The 15,756-nt window shown below is 57.7% G+C and overlaps 1 protein-coding gene across 11 annotated transcripts in view; it reads left to right on the forward strand.

The window, feature by feature from the left end:
• PITPNM2 (phosphatidylinositol transfer protein membrane associated 2) overlaps positions 1-15,756 on the forward strand; it is a 143,895-nt gene that overhangs the window by 61,993 nt on the left and 66,146 nt on the right. For 2 of the 11 annotated variants that reach the window (XM_073789970.1, XM_033836771.2), the window contains exon 1: positions 6,663-7,130. The exons of 7 other annotated variants lie outside the window; for them this stretch is intronic. The gene's annotated coding sequence lies outside the window, so the exon portion shown is untranslated. Of the gene's footprint in view, positions 1-2,546; positions 2,796-6,656; positions 7,131-15,756 lie in introns of those variants that run through there. 2 more of the 11 variants (XM_033836766.2, XM_033836765.2) reach the window with 2 other exon arrangements.

The following is a 15,756-nucleotide window of genomic DNA, read 5'->3' on the forward strand; positions in this document are numbered from 1 at the left end:
AACTTTAAAAAAAGAACGTGCTACACCATGGATGAACCCGAAAGATGTTACACTGTGTAAAATAAGCCAGATGCAAAAGGACAGATACTGCATGATTCCACTTACATGAGGTGCCTTAAGCAGTTAGGTTCAAAGTAGCGTGGTGGGTGCCAGGGACCGGAGGGAGCGTGGAATGGGGAGTCAGTGTTTAATGGGGACAGAGTTCCAGTTTTACAAGATGAAGTTCTGGAGATGGACGGTGGTGATGGCTGCACAACAGGGTGAATGTCCTTAATGCCACTGAACAGTACACTTAAAAATGATTCAGGGCTCCCCTGGTGGCGCAGTGGTTGGGAGTCCGCCTGCCGATGCAGGGGACACGGGTTCGTGCCCCGGTCCAGGAGGATCCCACATGCTGCGGAGCGGCTGGGCCCGTGAGCCATGGCCGCTGAGCCTGCGTGTCCGGAGCCTGTGCTCTGCAACAGGAGAGGCCACAACAGTGAGAGGCCCACGTACAGCAAAAAAAAAAAAAAAAAAAAAAATATATATATATATATATATATGTATATATGATTCAGATGGTAAGTTTGATGTTACGTGTATCTTACCACAATTCAAAAAATAAAAATGAAGAAGAAAAGCCCACGGTATATTAGATGAGGATCAAAGCTATGAAGTAAATGGGAAAGTCAGGGGAGTGCTGGGGCTGGGGCTGAGTTTGAAATAAGTAAGGGGGTCGAGGAAGGCCTCAGTGAGGAGGGTCCCAGAGCCGAGGCTACGGGGGAGGCAGCTCTGGGCAGAGGGCGCCTGGGTACAGATGCCCCGAGGCAGGCAGGGTAGGGCCTCCAGGCCTTCCCCTGTGAGTGGGGTGAGACCAGGTGACTTCAGGGCACAGGGGGATCCCTGTGGCCATCCTGTCGGGTGGAAGGGGCATGCGGGAAGCTAAGAGAAGGCTTTGCAGGGGGAGGGGGAGCCAGCCGGGCCCGCGGCCCTCAGCGGCCATTCCTAGCGCTGGGTGACCCATACCTGTGGGTGGGCTCAGAGCACAACCGCAGTTATGGTTGTTCGTGGTTGCGTTTAAGTTTTTCCACGGCCACCCCCGAGACGTCACTTCTCCCCGACTTGGGAGGGGTTCGGGTGGGCGAGGGACAGCAGTGGGATGGCTTGGCCAGCTTCAGTTCTGGCTTTGAAGCCACACAGCCGTCGCCCGGGCCCTTGACCTGCCCTGGCACGGGGTCAAGTGCTGGGTGCCCACTCCTACCCGGGCCTGTTCCAGAGTCTCCTGCCTCTCAGGAGGCCCATGCCAGCCAGGCTGGAGGGAGCTGGGGGCCTGGGCTTCAGCCCCAATTCCTCCCGCCTTGCCGTGTGCTCCACCAGCTGAGTCTGGGTTTCTGCATCTGCAAAGTTAGGTTTGGATTCTAGTCCAGCCGCTGCGCCAGGGCACAAGCCTGTGAGAACAGCTTTGTGCACGTGGGAAGGTGTCCCTGAGGACCCGAGACAGCGCAGCCCGAGACCACGAAACCCCTGCACAACCCCACGGGGGTCCACTGCTGCCACTTTAGGAATGGGGGGAGGGTCTATTCCAATCCTTCATCTCCTGCCCGGACGTTCTAGGGATGACCTCAGGAGTTGCCGGGGGAAACGGCAGGAGATGGGGTTCTAGAATAGGGGTCTAGGGCCAATAGGGACAGGAGGAGAGGTTAGCGGTTCAGGGACCTACATCATTACGGAGTCCACCACGTCCACTCCCCAGCTGGCACCCAACTGCCCACCCTCTGTCCTTTTAGAGGGAGTCTTGGGGGCCAGGCTGCAGACAGAAGCTCACTCCACTGCCCAGACACCATGGGGTAAGTAGGGAGAGGAAGGGATGAAGGAGAGACGGAGGAACTATAGGTGCTGGGCTTGGGCCGTGTCCTACCTTCCCATCCCAGTAAGTCCTTAGAGCTGCTCTGTCCAGGGTGATCACCACCAGCACCGTGTGACTTCTTAATTTTAATTTTAAATAAGTGAAATAAGATTAAAAATTCCATTGTCCAGTCACACGAGTCACATTTCAGGTGCTTAGTAGCTCTTGGGCTAGTGGCGGCCGTACTGGACAGCCAGGCGTAGAACACATCCGTCAACCCAGAAGGTTCCATAGGGCAGCGCCAGTCTCATCTCTAGAGCAACCCCAAGTGGTAGAGACTGTTGCCCACCTTTTTACAGATGGAGAAGCTGAGGCTCAGAGAGGGGAAATGGCTTGCTAGTCAGGCCTCCAGGGAGTGTAAGAGAGTACTCAAACCCGGGTGCGTCGAGCCTCAGAGCGTGGATAACGGGGTCCGTGTGCACACGTGTCCTGCTGCCCAGAGGGCTGCTTCTTGGGACAGAGGAGACCAAAGCCCACTCGCTGGCCACACACGTGTTTTGGGACCTCTGCCTCAGTCCCCAGGGCCAGGCAGACCCCCCCCCCACACAGGCTCGATTACCCAGTGGGGAGCAATGCTTTAATGAAAAGGCCAGACAAGGATTAACATTCTGTTTGGGGCCTCCGGGACTGCACCTTTGAGACCGAATCCCAAATCCCATAGGAGAGGCTTCAGGAAACATCACTGGACTCTGAAAAACTCATTCTGAAAGTAAGAGAACGATAGCCCAAAGCTTGGAAACAGCCCACGTGTCCGATGAATCCGATGCTATGATTCAGCCGTAAAGAGGAAGGAAGCACTGACCCAGGCTACAAAGTGGACGAACCTCGAGAACATGATGCAAAGTGAAAGAGGCCGCACACAGAAGGCCACAGAGTGGATGATCCCATTGATGTGAACTGTCCAGAACAGGTAAATCCAGAGACAGAAAGCAGACTGGTGGTTGCCCGGAGCTGGGGGGGGGCGGCATGGGGAGTGAGTGCCTGTTAGGTTTGGGGGTGATGAAAATGTTCTGGAATTAGAGGTGACGGTGGCGCAGCACCATGAATGCACTCCGTGCCTCTGAACTGTGTACTTTAAAATGGCAAAAATGGTCAGTTTTATAGGTGTTTTGCCACATTAAAAGTGAGAGGAGGGCTTCCCTAGTGGCGCAGTGGTTGAGAGTCTGCCTGCCGATGCAGGGGACACGGGTTCGAGTCCTGGTCTGGGAGGAACCCACATGCTGCGGAGCAACTAGGCCCGTGAGCCATGGCCGCTGAGCCTGCGCGTCTGGAGCCTGTGCTCCGCAACAAGAGAGGCCGCGACAGTGAGAGGACCGCGCACCGCGACGAAGAGGGGCCCCTGCTTGCCACAACTAGAGAAAGCCCTCGCACAGAAACGAAGACCCAACACAGCAAAAATAAATAAATTAATTAATAAGCTCCTACCCCCAATTAAAAAAAAAAAAAGTGAGAGGAAACGGTAGGATATAGGTAGTGTGTGTATGGGTGTTCTTTAGGAAATGTGTTCAGCTTTGCTGTTTGTGTGAACCTTTTCATAATAAAGCGTCGAGGGGGCAAGTGAGAAGAGGATTGTGAAGAGAAGAATGTTTCCCAGGTCATGGCATTCAGAGATAGGACTCCAGTGGGTCTGCCCTGAAGTCTTTCTGTGTCAGAGCTGCAAGGCCTTGGCCTCTGCGTTGGCTTCAGCCTTTCCGGGGCCTCTGTCCCGACCGTGGGGAGCGAGGGGAGGTGGGACGGTGGGTGCTGTGCCTGTCATGCTCCCGTCCACCTGAGGAGACAGCGTCCCTGAGATGGTGTCCACGCCCCTCCACGGTCCCCTGCTGTTTTGGTGTCCAGGTTAGGAGATGGCGGGGTTGTGCCCATTTGAGATCAGGAGTGGGGGCCCAGAGGTGGGCCTGGATGCGCCCCTGTCATGTCGTCTCCAAGGGGAGGAGCGGAGACCCCAGCCCCGGCCTCCCTGGCCCCATTCCTGCAGCTTGGAATGGGTGCAGGGCCAGTAGCCACGGCCAGTCCTGGAGCTGGGGTCGTGGACAGGAGCTGTGGCAGGGCTGGTGCAGGCAGGGGGGAGAGCCAGCCCAGCATGGGAGAACCGCAGGGAGCCAGGGCCACGGAGCCTTCAGGGGCCGTCCACCCGGGAGGGCCGTCCACCCGGCAGGGCCGTCCACCCGGGAGGGCCGTCCACCCGGCAGGGCCGTCCACCCGCAGGGCCGTCCACCCGGCAGGGCCGTCCACCCGGCAGGGCCGTCCACCCAGGAGGGCTCACCCCCTTCGTCCTTCTCCACTTCCTGCATAGGAGGTTCTGTGCATCGAGGTCCTCCCCTAGTTGGACGTCCCCTCACCCCTGAGGGTGGGAAATGTGGCCGAAACTCATGGGGAAATGTGACTCAGGGTCTGGAGAGGCAGGTGGAGGTCCGAATGCCTCCCCAAACACCAGGGCCCCAGGTGGTACCCAGGCCGCTGGGAGAGTCTCTGGTCCCCTCAGTCCCTGGGGAGTCTGGCTGGACTGGCGTGGTGTTAGATGAGGGGCGGGGAGCGCCAGTGAGCCTGGAGAGGAAGACTTGAACCTCCCGCCCCCTCACCCCCCTCTCCTCCAGGGGGCAGAGAACTGCTGCTATTGCCCCACTGGGTCAGGCCAGTTCCCCTCCCAGTCTGGCCGCCTAGGGCCCAGAAGGCCTGGTTTGGTGGGGGCTGCACCAGAAGTGTGGGGATTGGCTCTGAGCTGATGCCTTCCCTCTGGCATAAGGTTCCTCCACCCGCCTCAGGCTCTGCCAGCGGCTCCCCTTTCTCCATGGCAACTTAGCTCAGTGGTCCCAGTGGAGGAGAGAGAATCAATTCTCCCTCTTCCCTCCCTCCCTCTCCTCTCTCCCCACCCCTTCCTCTTGGCTTCCCTTCCTCCCTCCTTCGTCCCTGCCCGGCTCGCGGCTCCTCCATCCGTCCGTCCATCCGTCCGTCCCTCTGTCTCCGAGGCGCCCTCCCGTCTCCAGGCATGAGTTGCCGGCAGAGCTGCGTGCCAGGGGCGGCTCCCTGAGGCCGTCAGCATGGGGAGCTTGGGGGACCTCCGCAGACATGGGGGGCTGCTGGACCAGCCCCAGGCCGGCTCCTGTGGCGTGTGGCTCCCAGCTCTAACATTTTGTCTCCCCTCTTCCCCTTCCTTACATTTTCTTCCTGAAAGGTAATTTTCTGCTAAAACTGTCAGAGCCTTAGGATGGGTTTATTAGCAAGGCAGGCTCTGTCCTGGTCACGTGGGCTGCTGTTTTCCCTGGAGTAGCTGGGGTGGAGGGAGAGAGGGAGGGAGAGGCATGGCCTGACTCAGAGCTCAGAGTTTGGGCGTGTGGGGGGGTCTCTCCTCCAGGGCGGCTGTGAGAAGCCCACTCCCGACTCCTGGTGCTTGGGTCTGTGGCTGTCCGTTGCTCTTCCAGTTTTCAGCCTAATTGCTGCACACCATGAGCAGTCTGCTTTCCTGGACCGTGGTCTGACCAGGGGGAAGGGAAGGGAATATAGGGGCATGCACGTGCACCCCAGCTGGGGCAGGTCTACCGAGTGTCGATGGCCGGGTACAGGTTTCTCTGTCTAATCCTTTCTTGCCTGAAAATGGAGTTCAGTAGGGAAATGTTTTGTCCCCGTAACCAAGCATCTCCGAGAAGATGGTGTGGTGAAGATCAGCCTCTGCCTGGTTCCCGGCAGAGGGGGTCCTGGCAGCCTGGCTGTCCTGGCACCACCATCTGTCTGGGACAGCCCCTCAGCAGAGTTCGGTTCAGACAGGATCCTGAGACTGCTGCCCAGTGGGTCGAGATTTTTCCCTTGTCTCTACCCCATCTCCAGCCATGGCGTTCAGGACGGCTTCTGCATGGCTCTCCTGGAAGGAATCAGCGAGGTTAATCCGTCAGCCGCCCGTCCCAGGGGCATTCTCAGGATCCGCGCCGCTCCCATTACCTCTGCACTTCTGGCAGCAGGTGATGGAAAAAGAACCCCTCGCTGTCAACTAGAACGTCTGTGTTGATGGAAAGTGAGGCCCGAAGAAAACGGATTTAGCACCCAGTTCTTAGAAGCCATGGGTTTGAATGGTGCTTGAGAGGAAGCCCTGTGTGATCTTTAAATAGAAAGTGAACACCAGTGACTCACAAGGAGACTTGAAAGTTTGGTTCAGGTATGGGGGGGGGGGCGGGGAAACAAGTCAGCTCTGAACGTGGTCCCCACCTTGGGGGCTGAAATGGCAGGGAGTCTAGACATTCAGGCATGTGTCTCAGAGTCAGGCTTCTGATTGGATTATACATGTGTTTTCAGCATTATCTCTGGCGGATTGCTTTAAAAACAGATGGCCCGAGGCAGGGCCCCCCACCCCCAGCCCCCGCCGGTCTGGGTCTGTGGTCAGGTCTCTTTAAACTACATTTGTTCATCCCCCAAAGCCTGTTTCACTAAAGCCGCCTTAGACTCTGAGTCCTTGGTGCTTCCCTTTGATAATCAGATCGGTTCCTGTTGGGCAGGATGAAAATGCTTTTGTGTCTGCAGCGTCTGTGCTGTGTGTTGCTTTTCCTTTGCTTTGAGGCTGGCATCTGTCACCGAGACCCTCCTGGCATCTGGGCGCTGTGCAGGCTTCTTAATGACATTAGCCGCGTCTGGATTCTGGTTGGTTTGCTGTAAATTCTGATGGGTTTTACGAGTCGTGCGATGGGTGGGGAGGCGGTGTGCTGGTTGGGCTTGGTTGGGTTTTGGTTTGCTGGCGAACGGAAAATCTGATGTGACACGTAAAAGGTCAGCCCCGTGAGTGGCGGCGTTCATTCTCAGCTTTGCTCGCAGCCTCCACGGGAGGTGGCTGCAGCTGGAGTTACTCTGCCCCCCGGGCTCTTTCATGGGCGTCCAGGGTGCGGGTTGCTTTGGCAGTCCACGTGTGTGTTTAATCAGCAAGTCGGGAGGATGGCAGAGCAGGGCTGGCGATGGAGGGGGAGGGAGGCAAGGCTCCGCCAACCCGCCCGCTTTCATCCAAAGTGAATCCTGAGTGCTCTGTGCCAGCCTCCCCGCCTCCCTCCCGTGTCCTCTGGCACCGGGAGCCAGCCCTCTTTCTTAGTGCGATTTCACGTAGCGGTGCCTTACTTGAAAGCAACGTAAAGAGCTGCAGAGGGTGTGAGAGCAGGTCGCAGAGGTGAGAGCCCTGGCTGCCGGCTGCCGATGGCTCCAGCCGCCGAAAGCGTGGAAAGCTCATTCCAGGAAAAGTGGAATAGTCGCCGTGTTGGCTGGCTTTCGGGCGGTGAGTGGCTCTCTCTTCTTTAATTCCACGGGAGCACTGGGATTCAGGGGCGGGCTCGGTGGGAAGCGTGGTGGTTCGGACAAACCTCGCGAAGCCCGTAATGCTCCATGGGGAAAGTTTGGTTTGTCTTCCCCTGCGCGCTGGCGTCCCCAACCCAGGCTGTGTCGGGCAGGACAGGCGGTGCTGGTTCAGAGTCAGGGACTCTAGGACTCGGGACCACGACTGCCTCGGGAGGCTGAGCCTGTGCCCCAACCCAGCCCTGTTGCCCAGACTGAGAAAATCTCTTAGGGGTGGCAGTTCATCTTTTTACTCAAATGGCTTAAGAAATCGTGCAGGAGAACAGAAGCTCGTGAACGTTAAATTCTCCTGGTCTGCTGTGCGACGTCCCTGAATACACACATATATGCAGTCACACACCTGCACACTCACACACACACAGATACGGTTTTCCCTTTTGCCATCAGGGGTGCATGTACCAGCTGGCATTCTGCCCTTGATAACATGATCTCCTATAAACAGTTCCCGGTACTGATAAGATCGCAGAGCTGTCCTTTCTATGCATTGCTTTTTAGCTCTGTGTCTTACCTGAGTGAGACAGACCGTTCGTGTCCACTTCTGGAAAGAGCTGCCTCCCTCTCTTACTGTTCCTCTTTTCCACAACCGCCCAGGCTCTGCTACGTTGTCAGGTGTTACAGACATTAGCACATTTGTGTCTGCAGAGGAAGCCCTGGGGGCCAGCTTTTCATCCTGGGCTGCTGAGGGTCTCAAGCCGAAAGAAAGGGGGGGTCGTCAGAGAGAGACTGCTAAGCTTCAGAGGTGCTGAGCTGCGAGGCCGTGTGTGCATGCGTGCGTGTGTGTGCCTTCCCCACATTGTTCATATTTGGGCATCTTCAGCTGTGCTTTCCATTTCTCCCCATTGTCTTGTTCATTTCCCCGATCAAACTCTGAACTGGGATCTTAACACCCACCTCGCCGGCGCCTTCACAAATCTCATCTAATTTAACAATTTGCAACCACTTTAGAAGTGCTTGGTGTTGTCCCATTTTTACATATGAGGAAACTGAGTCTCAGAGCAGTTGAGTAGCCCACCCTGTGGCAGAACCAGAACTCAGATCTCTGACTCATTCATTCATTCATTCATTCATCAGTTACACATGCAGCCTGCTCTGCAATGGGCCCCATGCCACCAGGCTTTGGGATGAAGGGGAGACCCAGTCCTTGCCCTCCAGGGAGGAGTCCCTCCATCCCAGTTGTCTGAGGAGAGAAAAGGAAAGAAGCAGAGGGCAGGCGCTGAAGGAGGCGGCGGCCCCGGGTGGAGTGGGGAGTCCCTCGCTGGTGCCCACCCCAGCCCACCACTCCCGCCTGCTGCTGCACTGTAGACAATCTTGATTGGGTCCTGATCCGTCTGTGTTCTCCTGTGGGGGCAACCTGGCTCACTTTCTTTTAAAAATTGAGACATCATCTAAGGCCTTCCCTGGCGGTCCAGTAGTTAGTACTTCACGCTTCCACTGCAGGGGGCACGGGTTCGATCCCTGGTCGGGGAACTAAGGTCCCGCATGGCGCATGGCGCGGCCAAAAAGAAAACAAAAAATTAAGACATCGTCTTGTCATCAGGAAGACAGTCTGCGGAGTGGGCCTGTGTGTTTTATGCTGAGAACTTAGGTGTGGATGGCTCGGTGTAGAAGGAGGGCCACGTACCTCTGGACGCTGTGCCTCAGTTTCCTCATCTGTAACCTGGAGATAGCACCAGCTACTTCATGCACCTCAGCCTGGAGGAGGCAGGTGTGAGGGTGCTTGGCAATGAACCCCCGAATTGGCATCAGGATTTGTTATCATGCATTTAGATATCCCGGTACCTTACTCTCCGATGGCTCAGAAGAGACTGCAAGGTTTGGAGTATATAGATACATGAATATAGGTATGCAAAGAGAGAGTGCACCATTGGTAAAGCAAATGATTTAAACAGCGATTCTGGGTAGAGAGAATCTGAGAGTTCTTATGTTATCTTTGCAACTTTTCTGTAAATTAGAGATTATGTGAAAGAAAGAAAAAAGACAGGTGTTTGAGGGCTTTTCCCCAGAGATTCACACAGTAGTGATATAACAGAGGAGGGTTTGTACCTTAGGGAGCCCACAAGAAGCCACGTGAACAAAACCGATGACCGGCCCGCCCTGCAGGGGAGAAGGAGCCATTGTAGGGGCCCTTTCAGGTCATGGCCAGGCCACACTCTCTTGAGGCAGGGCTCTCCCTGGACACAAGGGCCTCCAAGGTTAAGCTCCTCCCCAGCTCCCTCCCTGGGCTTGCTGAGGCCTTCCCCGGGGCCTGAGTCTCTTCCTCCAGAGGACAGAGCCTGCTGCCTTCCCCAAGCCTGGAGAAAGTTGATGGTTTCTTGACGGGGCGCTGGTTTAGTTTTGGTCCGAGCTGCAGCATACCCTCCCATGCTGTCAGCCTTGTGACCTTCTGCTGCCCCCCGGGCTCCGGAGAGCCCCTTTCGGTAAATCCTTGCGTGGTTGCTGGGAGTTCCGGCTCTGCTCCCCGTGGGCCACCCCAGCCTCGATCGTCTCCCCGACAAAGCGAGCGTGGTGGCACCCGAGCCCGGCGCCTGAGCGGGCTCCGCTGCAGTTTCACCTTGCTGCCGTAGCGAGAAGAGCATTCCTCACCGGGTCCCCCCTCCTCTCTGAAGGCAGCGCAGAAGGTCGCAGGGAGGACAGGAGGCAGCACCAAGGGGGAGTTCGGGGCCATCTCACACCCTCGGCGGCCCACCGCGCTGGGGGAGCACGGAGGCGGGAACAAGTCAGAGCCGCTCGTCCTGTCCCCACTCTGCCATCAGCCCGGGTGTGAGACCTCAGAGCACTCCCTTGACCTCTCCGAGCCTCAGTTTCCTGCTCTGCACAGCAGGGTCACAGAGGGTGTGGGCGGAGCACCGCGATCCCAGCCGGCTCCCACCCTGCCTGTCGCCCTGTGCCTTGCCAAGCACTTCACAGCTTTCGAGGTGTGGACAACCATTATCCCCTCCTGTAGCTGTGACCGGGCTTTGTCGGGGCTGCAGCAGGCCGCACAGACAGGGAGCCGGGAACGGGGCATTTAAAACACTCTGGCTACCTGGATGCATTTGCCCGCTGGGCCCCTGCTAACTGCGTGGCTAAAGTCCTTCGTCCAGATTCCGGGTTCCTGGGATGGGGAGACTGGGAGGTGGAGGCTGTCCTTGGGGTGGCAGGGAGAGCAGAACTTGTTAGCCATGTGGACCCGGGGTTGAGTCCTGGCTGTGTGACCTGCAGAAGCCACTCAATCCCGTGAGCCTGAGTGTCGCCCCGTGCAGGACAGGGGTGGTCCTCCCACTGCGGGCGCTGGCTGAGAATGGACCCGTAGAAGGAGCGAGATGTCGCGGGTGATTGCTTTCTAGGGCAGTCCTCCAGGGTAGGACTTAAGAAAAGGATTCGTTTCAAATGGCCACTCTGTACCAAAGGTCGTCCTAGGATCAGGGCCAGGCCGGCTGCTGCTTTACATGTCCCCAGATGTTTGGAGAGCCAGTGCTGTGTCATGGCCAGCGGGACCTCCCGTCAGAGGTGTGGTCGCTAAGCTGCCTGTGGCCTAGAAGACGAAGACCTGGGCCCCGCCAGCCACCTGAGGGCACGTGGCACAGCAGTGTCGCTGTTGGGGAAACCAAGGCCCAGAGGTGTATCTCACTGCTGGAGCTGGGCGTGGCCACAGTGCCAAGGAGGGGCCTCCTCTGGACCCAGAAAAGAGCAGGGGACACGGTGACGTTCCTTCTGTGCAGCGCCCACACGGTGCACGACATTCTTGGGATGCCTCTTGCCCCAGAGTCGATCCAGGTTGGGCCGATGCATGAAGGGTCATGTCGATGCAGAGCCCTCAGTGGTGTCCCCGCCACCAGTCCGGGCTGAAGAACCGGTTGGTCCTGTGAGGTCATTGAGAAGGCAGGCAGCCTCGTGTGCAGCCTGAGGAAGAGGCTCTACACAGTGGGCCTTGGAGAAGAGCTTCCGTCCCACGGGCAGCTGGGCTTCTCTCCGACCGCTTGGCAGTCCATTTGGACCCGAGTATGGCAGCCGGCGGGAGGGCTCCTGCCTCGGCAAGCGCCGCATTCCTCTGAGCTGCCCGACCCGGGTGCCCCACAAGGCCTGTCTCTCTCTGTTGGGGGGAAAGGGGTTTGGGGAGTGGACATCAGCAAGCACCTTCTGTGGGGGGGGCACCCCAGGGCACAGAGCCACTGCCTGCATGGTCCTAGGGCCCTTGGAGATGGTCTCACTCAAACCCCTCTGCTTTAGCTGGGAAACTGAGGCCCACGGAGGGCCAGGGACCTACCTCGTCCAGCTTCCTGGACCTCAGTAGCACTACCTTCTATCTGCCGCCTGATAACGTTCAGGGCCTGGGCGCTGTCCCCACGGTGGGTGTGGCACTAGGGCAGGATTTACACCCTTGAGCAGTGAGCCGTGCTGGGAGGAGACAGCAGAGCCTCTAGGATCTGCCTGCCTCACTGCGGGGGTGGCTCACCTGCCCCTGGGCTCTGTCCCGTTGCCCCAGGCCGCCAGCAGAGGCTCCTGGCTGGGTCTTGCTACCCTGGACTCTCAGCTCACTGCCAGGCAGCCAGTGCAGACTTGATGGTTGTGAATTACCAGTGTGCAGGACGCATGCCCGGATGTGGCTTTGCAGTCTCCAAAGCATATTGCATCCGGTTTACCGGGTGAGTCTGGCTGCGGCCCTGTGCAGTGGCCAAGGCAGATGACCAGAGTCTTTTCATGCGGGGGCAGAGGGGTTGAGTGAGCTGCCTGAGGTCAGCCGGCAGCTCTGGGACAGAGTTTGGACTTCAGATCATTTGCCTAACAAACATTTGCCAGGCGACTGGCTTTATTGAGCAGCTGCTCTGGCCAGGCCCTGGGGAGATGGCTGTGAGCAAGGCGCAGGGCCTGAGCTCAAAAGCAAGCCGGGGTGCGGGGGGTGCGGGGGGTGGCATGATGGCTGGAGAGAGTCAACACCAGGTGCCTGTGGAGCTGACCGGGCCCGTGGAGAATCCTCACCTGGGCGAAGGGCTCTTTGAGCACAGGAGGGTCAGTCACCTGATTCCAAGCCCAGGGGGACACCGGCATGCGTCCCCTCACCAGCCAGGCTCTGCCGTGTGACCTCAAGCAAGCCCTGTCCTATGACTGCTCTCTCCACCTGCATGAAGAGGTCGAACCAGGCCACGTGTTTGCATCCTCTGGTGAGCTCCCCAGTATCCTTGGGGAACCTGTACAAAATGCAGGGTCCCGGGTCTCTCACACAGAGGTTCTAATTCAGTAGGCCTGGAGGGAGGGCCAGGAATCTGCATTTTGAACAAGCTCACTAGACGTTTCTAAAGCAGCTCACCCCTGTGCCTCAGTTGGAGAGATGCTGCACTTGGCCATGGCGAAGCCCTTTGGGCGCCGACATCATCGGCCCTACGATGACCCTGACCTTGCCCCTTGGCACGGCAGCGTCCGCAGAGCTGGCAGGGTGGAGAGCCAGGGGTTTGCTGATGCTCAGCTGTCTCAGCTCCCATACCTGGCAGGATCCCAGGGGAACCCTGGTCTCGGTTCCGAAGCTTCCAGAAGCCTTGGCCAGCTCCCCACCCCCAATGAGAGGTTCTCCAAAAATGAGACAGGAAGGGGTGCTGAGGCAAAGGTCAGGGTGGGGGGCTACCATTTCTCATCAGAGAAGCTGCGGTGCCTGGGTTAGGCCTTCACCCAAGGAGTGCTTCCGGGGCCGCTTGCTTGGGGCTGGTGCACCTGAGGACTCAGGCAGGCTTGTCTGGCCTGACCACGTGTGGGAGATTAGAACAGGCTGTCCAGGCCCCGGCATGGGGAAAGCAGGGAGGCAGGGCGGCTCCACGTCCAGCAGCCACTTCCCCTCAAGTGTCTTCATAGCAGACGGAGAAGGGCTTCTCGCCGGCCCCTCAAGTGACCTTAGCTAATCGGGCTGCAGCCCTTTTGAGAGCCTGGTGACAGGCTTGCTCTGTCCTGCCGCGCACTGGTGTCACCCTCCCAGCCAGGACGCCATTACCTTTTCTCCTGAACGCTCCCAGAGCAGGGGGACGCTGGCTAATGTCCATGTGGTCAGCTCAGGCTGTGTCCTGTTTCCTGATGCTGCAAACCAGTGAACTAGTGTAGGGGCTGCTGTGACAAAGGACCTCAGGCTGGGTAGTTTAGAACCACATAGGTATGTTGTCTCGCCGTTCTGGAGGTCAGGACTCTGAAATCAAGGTGTCTGCAGAGCCACGCTCCCTCTGAAGGCTCTAGGGGAGGAGCGTTCCTGGCTTCTTCCAGCTTCTGGTGGCCCCAGGTGTTCCTTGGCTTGTGGCCGCATCTCTCTGATCTCTGTCTCTGTGTCCACATGGTTGTCTCGTCTGTGTGTATCTCTGTGTCCTCTCCTTATAAGGACACCTGTCACTGGATTTTGGGTCCATCCTAAATCCAGGATGATCTCCTCTCGAGATCCTTAACTGATTACACCCTCAAAGCCCCTATTTCCAAATAAGGTCACATTCTGAGGTTCCAGCTGGGCATGAATTTGGGGGGGACACTCTCCCACCCGCTCTACCCAGCAGGCAGAGTGTCACCAGGTAAAGGGCGGGCCTGTTCGGCTGGCGGGGGGGGAGCAGTGGGCTGGCAGCTGGTTCCAGGAAACAGATCTGGGGCTTTTAGCAGCCTCAGGCTCTGTTGTCAGCTAGGGCAGCTTTGCCACTGTGAACAGAATCAGAGCCCAGAGCCCAGGAGGTGGTTGCCAAGGGCTCAGCCACCCTGGAGAGGGTGTGCCGTTTGGACGCCTGCTTTACGGTGTCCTGGGCAAGAAAAGCTGAACGAGGCCCTGAAGAGCCAGCCTCAGGACCGGGTTGCATCCCAGGGAGACAGACTGCTCAAGCGTAAGAACTTTCCAACAGGACCTTGCAGTGGGGAGCGTCCCGTCCTGGGAGGTGCTTTCGCGGCCCTTGCAGGGCTGATGTCGCAGAGAGCATTCAAGCCCCATCCCGAGAGCTCCGAACCGGTGCTTGTCAGGGACTGACGGCCCCATCCGACAGCCACGGGTCCAGGTCGGAGACTCACCCAAGGGCAGCCAAAGAGATGCGGCAGAGCCAGCCCCGGCCCGCTGGACCCTCCCTCTGGCTGGTTTGTGGGTTTGTGGGGGGGGAGGGGTGCCCTCACGCACTGGCGTCAACTCCTCTGCAAGGCCCGACACCCCTCCCTGTGCCCCTTCCACCCTGTTGGCGTCTGCAGCCAGGTCTCCCTCCCTTGCTCTGTCCTGATGCTCCACATCCTGCCAGCTTAGCCCAGGAACCCCTTCCATGGCCGGCTGGGCACTCCGCCTGGCCCCCAGCTCTGCCTCTCTCTGAGCACCGAGCCCTCACTGGGCACTTCACCCGGGGTACAGTGTGGAGTTGTCATCTAGGTGCTTGGCACCTGCAAGAGCCTTCATCTCTGTGTCCAGGGTCTGTCCCAGACAAGATGCACTGAACACATCTCAGCCATGAGGGTGATGTTGGTCTCCAGACAACTCTGTGTACGCCAGGCTGGACGTTTCTGGAGGGCATGAGGTCCAGCCCCGCCTTGACCTCCTGCAGACCTTGGGCAAGTCCTTGTCCCTCAAAGGGCCCTGTGTCCCCATCAGCTAAGGAAAGACGGATCCTGCTGTTGTGTGAAGCCCCGTCCTGTGTCTGACTTCTGGAAACCAGGGGTGATGGAGGGGACCTTGACACGGTGCCCGAGATGCAAGCATCCCCCATGGCCGGGACCAGATGCCCCACGGCTGCCTGGCGGCTGGCATCTCAGCCACCTGGCTGCCTCCCTTCCCACGCCTGTGATGTCCCTCAGATCCTCCTGTTCAGAGAGAATAGCCTCGCCAATGAAGTCCCCGCTGATTCCCAGCCCCGCCCAGGCTGCCTGTCCACTGGAGCCACCTGCCTCATACTCGGCAACTTTAAATTTTTTTATTGAGATGAGATTCACATAACATAAAGCTGTGGCATGCAGTGCACTCAGGGGCTGTGCAGCCACTGCTACTGTCTGGTTCCTAAACATTTTCGTCACCCCGGAAGAAAACCCTGGGCCCAGCTCTGGGGCTTTTCTCCCTTTTCTGTTTTATTTTAAAATTGTGATAAAATACACATAACAAAATGTACATTTTGACCATTTTAAGTGTCCGGTTCAGTGGTTACGTACAGTCACATTGTGCAACCATCCATCTCCACCATCCATCTCCAGGACTCTTTTCTTTCCCCAAACAGAAAATGTCCCCATTAAACACTAAACCCCATCCCTTCTCCCCCAGCCCCTGGCACCCACCATTCTCCTTTCTGTCTCAATGAATCTGTCTGGGCGCCTCGTAGAAGTGGAATCATACAGTCCTTGTTCTTTTGTGTCTGGTTTATGGAAGACATGTAGCCTCATGTCTTCCAGGTTCATCCATGTTGTAACGTGAGTCAGAATTTCCTTCCTTTTTAAGGCTGAATAACATTCCATTGTGTGGATCGACCACATGTGTTTATCAGTTCATCCATCAGTGGACACGTGGATCGCATCCATCTGTTGGCTACTGTGAGTCCACCCCTGGGGCTTTTTGAGAGTCTAATGAGAAAAGCACAGGGCCAGCGGTCTGT

This window comes from Tursiops truncatus, chromosome 13, assembly GCF_011762595.2.
Source record: "Tursiops truncatus isolate mTurTru1 chromosome 13, mTurTru1.mat.Y, whole genome shotgun sequence".
NCBI lineage: Eukaryota > Metazoa > Chordata > Mammalia > Artiodactyla > Delphinidae > Tursiops > Tursiops truncatus.